The 14,239-nt window shown below is 41.8% G+C and overlaps 1 long non-coding RNA gene across 3 annotated transcripts in view; it reads left to right on the forward strand.

The window, feature by feature from the left end:
• Positions 1-12,916: 12,916 nt before the first annotated feature.
• LOC110561503 (uncharacterized) overlaps positions 12,917-14,239 on the forward strand; it is a 39,561-nt gene continuing 38,238 nt past the window's right edge. For all 3 annotated transcript variants that reach the window (XR_009587355.1, XR_009587356.1, XR_009587357.1), the window contains exon 1: positions 12,917-13,054. This is a non-coding gene — a long non-coding RNA (uncharacterized LOC110561503). The remainder of the gene's footprint in view (positions 13,055-14,239) is intronic.

The following is a 14,239-nucleotide window of genomic DNA, read 5'->3' on the forward strand; positions in this document are numbered from 1 at the left end:
GAGGAATATATGTTAAACGCTTCAGTGTGGAAATTATTGGCTTGGTCAGTGTAACCTTTTATACCAAATAATTTGTGTTTTATGTAGAACTTCAACTCATTCTATTTTCTTCATTATCATTACCAGCATGTGCTAACTATACAAATGAATGGGTTTTAGTGTGGCATTTTTATATGTGTATATGTGTGCATCTATCCTGCCATCGTCCTCTCCACTATTCTTCCCTTGGACCATTCCTTCTTTCCGGTAGCCTCTGCCGTCCTCTCAGATCTCCTTCCTTACTTTTTCCATATCTTACTCATTTATGAAGTTTGGGAGTTTGCACTCTTAGCTACCAACATTGAAAATGATCAAAGTACATAAATCAGCAAAAGTCAACTCCTGCTCAAACCCCCAGCTGAAATGGAGCCTTTTCTCCCATTGCACACATTTTGGTTCTGTGTAACTCTGGCATGACAGAGCATACTTCTCTCCAGGTGGTAAACTTGGAAATTATCTGCAGTACAGCAATAATAGCTGCAGTAGCCAAAGCGATGACAACCTCTCTGACCCCATTTGTTTATCACTGGACTATTATTAGCTCCTTCATGATAGCCAGAGACTGTACAAATAATCCGCTGGAGTCTCTCTTCATTATCTGTGCACCATTTTCCCTCCTCAATTTGTATTCTATGGTATTGCACATATGGCAAAAGGAAAAATTGATAATTCTTTCTCCCCAGTTGTCCTCGAAGGTGTGTGAGGATTAGGAGCTTGATACAAATAATCCTGCTCTCATAATTTGAGTGAAGATTTTTCAACATTGAGTAAACATCTGTGTGTGTGTGTATGTGTGTGTGTGTGTGTGTGTGTACAAAGGCATGAATGGATATTGGTACATATGTGGGTGTTGGCTGCCTACCTTGTTTGTTTAAACAAATTAAAATTTATTTTTATTATTTTATGTGTATAAGCATTTGCTTGAATGTATGTCTATGTACCACATTCATGCCCGATGCCCGAGAAGGCAGAAAAGGGCATAGGATTCTGTTCAACTAGAATTATAGTTGTGAGCCACCATGTGGGTGCTGGGAATCAAATCTAGATCCCCTGGAAGAGCAGCCAGTAATCTTAAATGCTGAGCCATATTTCTAGCACTCACATTGTATTTTTAAAAATATATTAGCAATTCTTCGAGAATTTCATATATGTATTTTGAACATCTTCACTCCTTTCAACTCCTTTTACTACATTTTTAACACTCCAATCCCTTTTTCGTACCCAGCTTTGAGATTACTTCTTTTCTTTCTTGATCAAATTCAGTTTGTGTTGTCCAGAAAAATCTTGATGTTTGGGTCTGTCCTGGGGTGTAGTTGACCCTCCCTCCATTTAAAAAGATCTCCCCCACCCCCTTCTCTTTCTCTCTCCCAGCAGCTACCAACTAAGAGCTTCTCAGCTATTGAAGGGAGTTTTTGTTCATCTTCCTCCTGTCATGCTGGTATTTCGTCTGTCTGGTGCTTGCACAGGTCTTGTGCACATTATCACAGTTTCTGTGAGGTCTCATGTACATCTGTTTTGCTGTATTTGGAAAACACTGTTCCCTAGAGGTTTCCCACAACCATTGGTTTGCAGTCTTTGCTCCTCGTCTTTAGCAACTGAAGATATTTTAATGAAGAGGGTATTCATGAAGATTGGGGAAGTCTTCATATCTTCTCTGCTGAGATATAATGCTCCATGTGCATGCAGAGACCAGAGGTTTTGAACACGTGACATTGGATAAAGATTGAAAGTTCCAGTTTTGAAGCTGGGCCATGTTGAGCTTGGTATGATTAAGCAATTTCCCAAAGTCTTGCAAATGAACAGTGGCATCATTTTGACCACAACTAGAAAAAACGTGGAAGTAAGCATGGTTTGTTCCTTGACTTCGCTATATCAGCACAGAGCATTTCCAGACCTCAATGAAGCATTAGCTTATAATCTAATAAGATGCTAAATTGTAGTCCTTTATATAAAAAGTTATATTTCTTTCAGGGGCTTCTTTAAGAATTAAAAAAGAAAAACCTGCCCCTCAGTGTTACCCCTCAGGGATGGAGATAGAATGACAGGCAATTCCACCAATATCTGGACAGCAGCCAAATGCTTATCCTGTAGAGTGACAGTACCTCACCTAGGAAAGAAATAGAATTTTTTTTTTTTTGTCTGATCTACTAATCAGAACTACCAGCATGGTGACTTCAGTTTCCAACCATGAGTCTTGCTTTTTCCCTCTTTCTTCATGCATGTAACAGCTATGGGGTAAACCTCAAAGAAAACTCATGGCTGTTGAGGCCCAGCAAAGACTCAGGGAGCAGACTTGGGCAAAGAGGCTTTCTGACTGAAAAGCTTCTGTAAAGCAAAGGACACCGTCATCAAAACAAAACGACTGCCTACAGATTGGGAAAGAATCTTCACCAACCCTCTATGTGACAGAGGGCTAATATCCAGTATATATAAAGAACTAAAGAAGCTGAAAAGCAGCAAAACAAGTAATCTAACTAAAAAATGGGAAACGGAGCTAAACAGAGAATTCTCTGTAGAGGAATATAGAATGGCAGAGAAACACTTAAAGAAATGCTCAATGTCATTAGCCATTAGGGAAATGCAAATCAAAACGACCCTAAGATTTCACCTTACACCCATCAGAATGGCCAAGATGAAAAACACAAATGACAACACATGTTGGAGAGGTTGTGGAGAAAGGGGAACCCTCCTCCATTGCTGGTGGGAATATAAACTGGTACAACCACTTTGGAAGTCAATCTGGCGCTTTCTCAGACAATTAGGAATACTGCTTCCTCAAGATCCAGCTATACCACTGCTAGGCATATACCCAAAATTTGCTCAAGTACACAATAAGGACATTTGCTCAACCATGTTTGTAGCAGCTTTATTTGTAATAGCCAGAACCTGGAAACAACCCAGATGTCCATCAACGGAGGAATGGATACAGAAACTGTGGTATTTTTACACAATGGAATACTACTCAGCAATCAAAAAGGAGGAAATCATGAAATTTGCAGGCAAATGGTGGGAACTAGAAAAGATCATTCTGAGTGAAGTATCCCAGAAGGAGAAAGACAAACATGGAATATACTCGCTTATATAGACCTAAAAGATAGGATAAACATAATGAAATCTATACACCTAAAGAAGATAATCAAGAAAGCAGACACGGGGTATGATGATCTATCCTCATTTAGAAAGACAAATGGGATATGCATTGAACGTATGACAGGAGTCTACCTAGCAGTGCTCCAAAATAGATACTAAGACTCACAACCAAACCTTCGGCAGAGTGCAGGGAATCATATGAAAGAAGGGGAGTTTGATGTGGAAAGGATAGGAGCTCCACAAGGACCAAACGTATCTGGGCACAGGGTCTTTTCTGAGATGGACACTCAACCAAAGTCCAGGAGAGGATAAAACCTAGAACCTCTGCTCGGATGTGACCCGTGATAGCTCAGTAATCAATTGGTTTCCCATAGTAAGGGGAACAAGGACTATTACTAACAGGAACTCAATGACTGGCTCTTTGACCTCCCCACCTCCCAAGGGAGGAGCAGTACTGTTAGGCCACAGAGGAGGACTTTGCAGCCAGTCTTGAAAATACCTGACAAAAGGGAGTCATATGAATGGGGAGGAGGTCCTCCCCTATCAGTGGACTTGGAAAGGGGCAGGGAGGAGATGAGGGAGGGAGGGTGGGATTGGGGAGGGAATGAGGGATACAGATGGGATACAGAATTAACAAAATGTAACTAATGAGAAAAATAAAATTATGGAAAAGGAAAAAAAAAGAGGCTTTCTGACATGTGAACCTGTGGGAGATAATGAAGTATAGACAAAATATTTAAGTTATTGGATTCCAAATCAGACCCATGTATTATGTGGACGACAAGCCCAGAGATAAGTATTTGGTTAGAACTTGCTTTGTCATATTCCAAGCTACAGTTGGGTAATTCATTCCACGGGGAAACAAAACAACTTATCAGGGTCTCTAATGTGTGTGCGTGTGCACATGTGTGTATTCATAGTTGTATGTGTGTTTATGTGCACACGTGTGTATTTTTTTATTTTTTAATTAAATTTTTATTTTTTAATATTAGTTACAGTTTGTTCACTTTGTATCCCAGCTGTAGCTCCCTCTCTCATTCCTTCTCAATCCCACCCTCCCTCCCTCATCTCCTCCCTGCCCCTCTCTAAATCCTCTGATGAGAGAGGACCTCCTCCCCTTCCATCTGCTCCTAGCTTATCAGGTCTCATCAGGACTGGTTTCAATGTCCTCCTCTGTGGCCTGGCAAGGCTGCTCCTCTCTCGGTGTGTGTGGGGAGGTCAAAGAGCCAGCTGTTGAGTCCATGTCAGAGACAGTCCCTGTTCCCATAATTAGGGAACCCACTTGGATGCTGAGCTGCCATGGGTGACATCTGAGCAGAGGTTCTAGGTTATATCCATACATGGTCCTTGGTTGGAGAAACAGTCTCAGAAAAGACCCCTGTGCCCAGATATATTTTGTCCTTGTGGAGCTCCTGTCCTCTTCAGGTCATACTAACTCCCCCTTCTTTCATACGATTCCCTGCACTCTGCCCAAGGTTTGGTTATGAGTCTCAGCATCTGTGTGATACACTGTTAGGTAGAGTCTTTCAGGGGCCCTCTGTGGTAGGCTCCTGTCCTGTTACTTGTTTTCTCCTATTTCCAATGTCCATCCCATTTGTCTTTCTAAGTGAAGATCGATCATCTTACCCCGAGTCCTCTTCCTTGTTTCTCTTCTTTAGGTATATAAATTTCAGTATGTTTATCCTATTTTATAGGTCTAGTATCCACTTATAAGTGAGTATATACCATGTGTGTCTTTCTGCTTTTGGGATATCTCACTCAGGATGATCTTTTCTAGATCCCACCATTTGCCTGCAAATTTCATGATTTCCTTGTTTTTAATTGCTCAGTAGTATTCCATTGTGTAAATATACCACAATTTCTGTATTCATTCCTCAACTGAGGGACATCTGGGCTTGTTTCCAGGTTCTGGTTATTATGAATAAAGCTGCTACAAACATGGTTGAGCAAATGTCCTTGTTGTATACTTGAGCATCTTTTGAATATATGCCTAGGAGTGGTAGAGCACGATCTTGGGGGGGCAGCATTTTTTTATTTTTATTAATTACACTTTATTCACTTTGTATCCCCCCATAAACCCTCCCTCTTCCCCTCCTAGTCATATCTTCCCTCCCCCTTCTTCACACATGCCCCTCCCCAAGTCCACTGATAGGGGAGATCCTCCTCTCCTTCCTTCTGATCTTAGCCTATCAGATCACATCAGGAGTGGCTGCATTGTCATCTTCTGTGGCCTGGAAAGGCTGCTCCTCCCTCAGGGGGAGGTGATTAAAGAACAGGCCAATCAGATTATGTCAGAGGCAGACCCTCTTTCCATTGCTATGGAACCAACTTGGACACTGAACTGCCATGGGATACATCTGTGCAGGGGTTCTAAGTTATCTCCATACATGGTACTTGGTTGGGGTATAAGTCTCTGGAAAGACCCCTGTGTTTAAATTTTTTGGTTCTGTTGCTCTCCTTGTGGCGATCCTGTCCTCTCCCCATCTTACTATTTCCCACTTCTTTCATAAGATTCCATGCACTTTGCCCAACAGTTGGCCATAAGTCTCAGCATCTGCTTTGATAGTCTGCAAGGCAGAGCCTTTCAGAGGCCCTCTTTGGCAGGTTCCTAGGTTGTTTCCTGTTTTCTTCTTCTTCTTCTGATGTCCATCCTCTTTGCCTTTCAGGATGGGGGTTGATCATTTTAGTCAGAGTCCTCCCTCTTGATTAGTTTCTTTAGGTGTACAGATTTTAGTAGGTTTATCCTATATTATATGTCTATATGAGTGAGTATACACCATATGTGTCTTTCTGCTTCTGGGATACCTCACTCAGGATGATCTTTTCTAGTTCCCACCATTTGCCTGCAAATTTCATGATTTTCTTGTTTTTTAATACTACTCAGCAAGTAGTATTCCATTGTGTAAATGTACCACAATTTCTGTATACATTCCTCAACTGAGAGGCATCTAGATTGTTTCCAGATTCTGGCTATTATGAATAAAGCTGCTATGAACATGGCTGAGCAAATGTCCTTGTTGTGTACTTGGGCATATTTTGGATATATGCCTAGGAGTGGTATAGCTGGATCTTGAGGTAGCACTGTTTCTAATTGTCTGAGCTAGCACCAGATTGATTTCCAACGTGGTTGTACAAGTTACATTACCACCAGCAATAGAGGAGAGTTCCCCTTTCTCCACATCCACTCTAGCATGTGTTGTCACTTGAGTTTTTGATCTTAGCCATTCTGCAGGATGTAAGGTGAAATCTCAGGGTCCTTTTGATTTGCATCTCCCTGATGACTAAGGACATTGAGCATTTCTTTAAGTGTTTCTCTGCCATTTGGTATTCCTCAATTGAGAATTCTCTGTTTAGCTCTGAACCCCATTTTTAATTGGATTGCTTGATTTGTTGCTGTTTAACTTCTTGAGTTCTTTATATATTCTGGATATTATCCCCCTGTCAGATATAAGGTTGGTGAAGATTCTTTCCCAATCTGTAGGCTCGGTTTGTTCTGATGACCATGTCCTTTGCTTTACAGAAGCTTTTCAGCTTCATGAGGTCCCATTTATTGATTGTTGATCTTGGAACCTGTGCTGTTGGTGTTCTGTTCAGGAAGTTGTCTCCTGTGCCAATGAGCTCTTCCCCACCTTTTCTTCTAACAGGTTTAGTGTGTCTAGTTTTATATTGAGGTCTTTGATCCACTTGGACTTCAGTTTTGTGCAGGGTGATAAGCATGGTTCTATTTGCATTTTTGTACACATAGACATCCAGTTAGACCAGCATCATTTGTTGAAGATGCTAAACTTAAGTCAATCTCACTGAAATTAGGGACAATGCAAGGCTGCCTACTCCATATCTCTTCAACACAGTCCTTGCTAGAGCAATAAGACAATTAAAGGAGATCAAGGGGATACAAATTGTAAAGTAAGAAGTCAAAGTATTGCTATTTACAGATGATTTGATAGTATATATGAATGTCCTCCAAAATTCTACCAGGGAACTTCAGCTGCGAAACACTTTCAGCAAATTACCAACACAATTCTTTACAGAATTGTGTAAAGAAATTAAAAGAAAGAAGATCTTGAAAGAAAAAGATCTCAACTTCATAGGGATTAACAAGAAACCGGAATCCCTAAAACAATCCTCTACAATAAAAGATCTTCTGGAGGTATCTCCATCCCTGATCTCAAGCTATACCATAGAGCAACACTAGTAAAAGCTGCATGATACTGGCATAGAAACCAACTGTAGGATCAATGGAATCTAATAGAAGACCCTAAAATAAACCCACACACTTATGGACACCTGATTTTTGACAAAGATGTCAACTACCTTTCTTAAAACCTGGGATCTTTTTGACCACTCCCCCTTGGTGGGGCTGCCTCGCCAGACCACAGGGAAAGAGGATATGCTCAGTCCTGATGCAACTTGATGAGCTGGGGTGGGGGATATAAATAAATAAAAATTAATTTAAAAAAATTCAGGGTCACCTTTCTAGGCATAGTGCTGCCAGTGATGAGCTGGAGCCTCCTGTATCCATTAGCAATCAATAAGATACCACCACAGATATGCCCACAGGCCAATCAGATGGAGGCAATTCCTCAACTGAGGTTCCCTCTCTCCAGGTGTGTCAAGCTGACAACCAAGATTAGCCATCACAACTCATTTTTATGTGTAAGAATTTCATCACACACATAGTCCAATTTTGCTATGATACAGAGAATCCAATTGTCACCCATGGACACAGAGTGACTCATCACAGCCCACATTACTCACTTACCCCTTGCCTGGTCATATCACTGCATATTGTCTATGGGATCACTCTGTCCCAGACTAGGTTATAAGCAATAGAATTCATCTCAGAGCACGAAGCCACAAGAAGCAGTCAGTTGGTCACCTTGCACAAAACTGGTCCTTTAATAAATGCTCTGTTGAACCTTAAAATTTAACAGGACTTTCAAAGAAGCCTTACATTTTGTCAGGGACCTTCTCCAGCTGTTGACAGTGTGGCCCAAGAGGAGATAAGGAGCTAGTGATGGAGGAATGTGTCAGGCACCGTGTTCATGGGAATCTTATAGCTCTCGCTGACTAGCTGTCAGGTCACTTCTTTATATAGCTTGCAAACTAATGATTATCCAAGAAGTACAGATTATATCATTTGGTCTCTGGACACATGTTTGATTTTTTTCATTACACCTCTGAGTTACAAGTTCAAATAGAAGTACCAATAGAACAGATTTTATTTTTATTATTAACCCTATAATTCAAATTTAAAGAATGTAAAAAAAGACTGTCTCTGCCAAAGCAAACACATTTATTATAGGAAAGTCTGCCTTTAGACTGGCAGTTTTTGCAGTTTTAAAACACTCCAGAAAAACAGAAAATATCTGAACTGGTCTTTGTATAAGTAGCAAATACTAATACCCAACTCCATTTTACTATATCATTTCATCATCTATGCTATAAAGAAGGATAAAGAGGAAGAAGAAAGGACATGAAGAATGAAGTGGGAAAGGAGGAAGAGGAGGAGGAAGAGGGAGAAGAGGAAACAGAAGCAGCAGCAGCAGCTTGGTGATTGGACGCGGTCCTCAGGAAAGAATCCATGCAGGAGACGTTAAATACTACAGTGAGGAAGCACACATGTCTACATGCCCTGCACAGGCAAGCCAGTCAATGCCACCCAGCTCCCATGTGAAGCCCTTTCCTGCTCCAGCCTTAGCACCACTGGGAAACTCAGACACAGTGGTCCTCCCAACACAGAAGCCATCCCTGAATCTCTGGTACTCTACAGATGTGGCTGGAACCCTTTGCTCATTTTCACAGGTGCACCTTGTAATGACTACTTCAGATGCCAGACCCATCGAAATGGCATCACAGTAGCTCGGTGTTCAAATCATAGAGGCACTAAAAATAGCTGGAGTTTCTTTTCTCTCTCTCTCTCTCTCTCTCTCTCTCTCTCTCTCTCTCTCTCTCTGTCTCCCTGACACCACTTCCATCCCTGTTATTTCCCCTCTAACACACACACACACACACACACACACACACACACACACACACACACACACACACAACTATAAATACACTCATGTTCAGCAAATGTCCTTATTGTATACTTGAGCCTCTTTTTGATATATGCCTAGGAGTGGTATAGCTGGATCTTGAGAAAGTGCTATTCCTAGTTGTCTGAGAAAGCTTCAGATTGATTTCGAGAGTGGCTGTACAAGCTTACATTCCCACCAGCAGTGGAGGAGGGTTCCCGTTTCTCCACAACCTCTCCAGCATGTGTTGTCACTTGAGTTTTTCATCTTGGCCATTCTGATGGGTGTAAGGTGAAATCTCAGGGTCGTTTTGATTTGCATTTTCCTGATGGTTAATGTGGTTGAGCATTTCTTTATGTGTTTCTCTGCCATTCGATATTCCTTTGAGATTCTCTGTTTAGCTCTGTTCCCCATTTTTTAATGGGATTGTTTGTAGCAGCTTTATTTGTAATAGCCAGAAGCTGGAAACAACACAGATGCCCCTCAACTGAAGAATGGATACAGAAATTGTGGTACATCTACACAATGGAATATTACACAGCAATTAAAAACAAGGAAATCCCTCCTTAGTGGGCTTGATTTAAGGTTAGCATCTTCAACAAGTGGTGCTGGTCTAACTGGATGTCTACATGTAGAAAAATGCAAATAGAGCCATACTTATCACCCTGCACAAAACTGAAGTCCAAGTGGATGAAAGACCTCAATATAAAACTAGACACACTAAACTTGTTAGAAGAAAAGGTGGGGAAGAGCCTAGAACTCATTGGCACAGGAGACAACTTCCTGAACAGAACACCAACAGCACAGGTTCCAAGATCAACAATCAATAAATGGGACCTCATGAAACTGAAAAGCTTCTGTAAAGCAAATGACATGGTTGTCAGAACAAAAAGAGAGCCTACATACTGGGAAAGGATCTTCACCAACCTTATATCTGACAGAGAGCTAATATACAAAATATATAAAGAACTACAGAAGTTAAAAAGCAACAAACCAAGTAATCCAATTAAAAATGGGGTACAGAGCTAAACAGAGAATTCTCAATTGAGTAATACCAAATGGCAGAAAAACACTTAAAGAAATGCTCAATGTCCTTAGTCATCAGGGAAATGCAAATCAAAACAACCCTGAGATTTCTCCTTACACCCATCAGAATGGCTAAGATCAAAAACTCAAGTGACAACACATGCTGGAGAGGATGTGGAGAAAGGGGAACTCTCCTCCACTGCTGGTGGAAATGTAAACTTGTACAACCACTTTGGAAATCAATCTGGCGCTTTCTCAGACAATTAGGAATAGTGCTACCTCAAGCTCCAGCTATACCTCTTCTAGGCATATATCCAAAAGATGCTCAAGTATACAACAAGGACATTTGCTCAACCATGTTCCTTGCAGCTTTATTCATAATAGCCAGGACCTGGAAACAACACAGATGCTCCTCAGTTGAGTAATGGACACAGAAATTGTGGTACATCTACACAATGGAATATTACACAGCAATTAAAAAGAAGGAAATCATGAAATTTGCAGGCAAATGGTGGGAACTAGAAAAGATCATCCTTAGTGAGGTATCCCAGAAGCAGAAAGACACACATGGTATATACTCACTCATAAGTGGATAGTGGACATATAATACAGAATAAACATACTAAAATCTGTACACCTGAAGAAACTAATCAAGAAGGAGGACCCTAGGGAAGATGATCAATCCTCACTCAGAAAGACAAAAGGGATAGACATCAGAAGAGGGAGAAAACAGGGGAAAGGACAGGAGCCTACCACAGAGGGCCTCTGAAAGACTCTACCCAGCAGTGTATCAAAGCAAATGCTGAGATTCATAGCCATGCTTTGGGCAGGGTACAGGGAATCTTATGAAAGAAGAGGGAGATAGAAAGACCCGGAGGGGACAGGAGCTCCACAAGAAGCGCCACAGAACCAAACTATCTGAGCACAGGGGTCTTTTCTGAGACTGATACTCCAACTAAGGACCATGCATGGAGATAACCTAGAACCCTTGCACAGATGTAGCCCATGGCAGCTCAGTGTCCAAGTGGGTTCCCTAGTAATGAGAACAGGGACTGTCTCTGACATGAACTCATGGGATGGCGCTTTTGATCACCTCCCCCTGAGGTGAGAGCAGCCTTACCAGACCACAGAGGAAGACAATGCATACAGTCCTGATGAGACCTGATAGGCTAGGATCAGGTGGAAGGGAGGTAGACCTCCCCTATCAGTGGACTGGGGAGGGGCATGTGTGGAGAAAAAGGAGGAAGGGTGGGCTTGGGAGGGGAGGAGGGAGGGTGGTACAGGGGGAATACAAAGTGAACAAACTGTAATTAATAAAAAGAAAGATAAATTATATCTTAAAAAAGAAAGGTAGCTGAGCAAGCCAGGACCAGCAAACCAATAAGCAGTGATCCTCCAAGGTCTCCGCTTCAGTCCCTGCTTCCAGATTCTTGCCTTGGTCCCTACCCTTCCTGCCCTAGATGATGAACTGCAACCTGAAGGCCAAACAAATCCTTTCCTTCCCAGTTATTATCTGGCTAACATTTCAGTGTGGTGTGAGAAAGCCAACCAAGACAGTTGGGAAAATAAAAGGTGAGGCTGACAAGGGTGGTTGTTTGTGGCCACACTTTTTAACTCTTCCAATAACATGGGGCGGGTGGGGGGACCATAGAAGGCTTGGGACAGGAACCCAACAGATAAGATTTGTATTTCAAGATGATCTGGCTGCTGGTGGAGTGGCCAGAAAGGGGGTGAAGGAGAATACGGGGATGGCAGAAGTGAGGCCACAGAGACAGTCACAGCTGGAGGTGGCATGGCATCAGTGTCCTTTGATGTTTTATATGTCCTCCTGCCTGGAGTTGTCAGTGAGGCTGGCAGAGGTGCTCATTTTGTAGTCCGTTCATCTTTATTGAGGCAAGGGCATTAAAGGTTTTGGCACTCAGGCCTCTGTACCGACAGGGTATTGCTCAGTTTGGCATGCATGCTGACGGCATGCGTAATGCCGTGAGTTTCCTTAGTGCTTTGCTGTCTGCGAAGTTAAAGGCACCAGGTTCTTTGAGCTCCAGCTTATACAACAGGCAAGTGAAGGCTTCGTTATTCATCAACCTCTGACTGTTTGAATTCTTGTACTTATTATTCATTTGCTTTCATCACTTAGCGTGCCAGGCTGCTGGAAATGCAATGTCTGTGAAGCAATGCCAAGGTGACTCAGTGAACCAGGATTCCTCACACTAGGGACACGCTCCCCACTGGCAGGGACACGTCAGTGTGAGCATCTCAGGCACCCCAGGTTGGGTGCCTTGCCCTTTTTCTCGGGTGCTGGCTGTCACTGCTAATGAGATGAGTTGAGCAGTTAAGCTCAGAACTCACGTGACATGCAGCTCTCCGCACAGGATGGCACAGGCTGCTCTGATGTCACAGTCAGCCCCATGAGCCTCTAGAACCTCTTGAATGATATTAAATCTCTAAGAGTCCATTTTCCCCACCATAGAGGAGAATGATGTTTTTATAATTATTATAATTTTAGATGGACATTATAATTTCTCATGGACGTTAAATGTGGCGGTGCCTAGCTCAGGAATCACGCAATCGCTGGTTTCCTTCCCCATTTTAACCACGTGATAACTAACATGCCTAGTGTCACCCAGGCCCCATGGTCTTCTGGGGTCACCCACATCCTCATGTTTTGTAACTGGTTTGGGGTAATGTGTAAATTTCACTTCTCTGTGCTATTCATTCCTTCGAGGGCTTGAGTGCCCGAGGTTTCAGTAGAAGGAAGAGGTGGGATTGTATACTCTGAGCTCTGGGAGTGTCTGACTGTAACTCTCATGGCTGTTTTACCTCTAGTCCAGCGTTGGTCTCTAACGGTAAATGTGGGACAGCCTTCAAACAGTTTCTGGGTGAGCTCTGTGTACATAAACTTATTGGTGCCTTCTTTAAATCTTTGATCATCTTCTATTACATCCTCAGGATTTGTAAACCCACGAATGTATGAATTATCAACTCCGTTATGCCTAAATTGGCTTTTTATTTTTATTTTTGCTGATTTCAAATGGTGCTTTGTGTTCCAATACATCTATGTTGTCCCCTTCTTTGTGTTGACTGTGAGGACTAAGGGTTTGTTAAAGGTTTTTAAACTGTAAAGCACCCTGACAATGATTTTTCATTATATATCTGAGAATTTCTCAGTTCTACTGTGTAAGCCTTTAGTGTCAGTCCAGGTCAAGGCTAACCTGGCCTACGTATAAAGATACTGACTTAAAACTATTTTATCTATCTATCTATCTGTCTGTCTGTCTGTCTGTCTGTCTGTCTGTCTATCTATCTATCTATCTTCTATATCTATCTATCTATCATCAATTATTTGTATTTCTATTTATCTATTTTCCCCTTCTTTCTTTCTGATTCCAATGCACAGCACAAATTTTCATATGAAATCACAGATCAAATTTTCATACAAAGATACAGATTGATTTTAAATAGTATTTAGACTTCATTTGTCTTGATTTTTACATTTCCTAAGTATGTGATGTGTGTACGGAAGGGGTATGGGTTTCTTGGTATATGTGTGGAGATCAAAGGAAAACTTGAGGGAGTATTTCCTTTTACTGAGTAGGCACTGAGAATTGAACTCAGGTTGTCAAGATTGAACTCATGTTGGCAGCACATTCCTTTATTCACTGAGTCACCTTGCTGGCTCCATTTGTCCTTACAGATAGACTTGGAACCCTCAAGTTTGCCTTCAGCTGCACCTCCTGACCTTTCACACCTCCAGTGGTCGTTTTCAGATCATCCATTCTTATCCCTTTTGTAGTCTTTCTGCTGTCCAGTTCTCAGCCACATGGGACCAGCTGTCACACCCGGAATATCTCTGCCTTTGGATTTCTGCTCAGTGATTTCTTGAGCAAAATATTCTTTCATGGTTTCAAAGGTCTACACTTCTTGTATCAGTGAAGGAGATGTAGAATCCTCAAACTGGAAGTGATCTTATGGTCATTTTATTCCTCTTCCTCTTGATAAGGGACAATCTCAAGACCTAAAGAAACTCAGTGGTTTTCCTGAAGTTACATAGCTAGTTAATAACA

This window comes from Meriones unguiculatus, chromosome 18 (assembly GCF_030254825.1).
Source record: "Meriones unguiculatus strain TT.TT164.6M chromosome 18, Bangor_MerUng_6.1, whole genome shotgun sequence".
Classification (NCBI taxonomy): Eukaryota; Metazoa; Chordata; class Mammalia; order Rodentia; family Muridae; genus Meriones; species Meriones unguiculatus.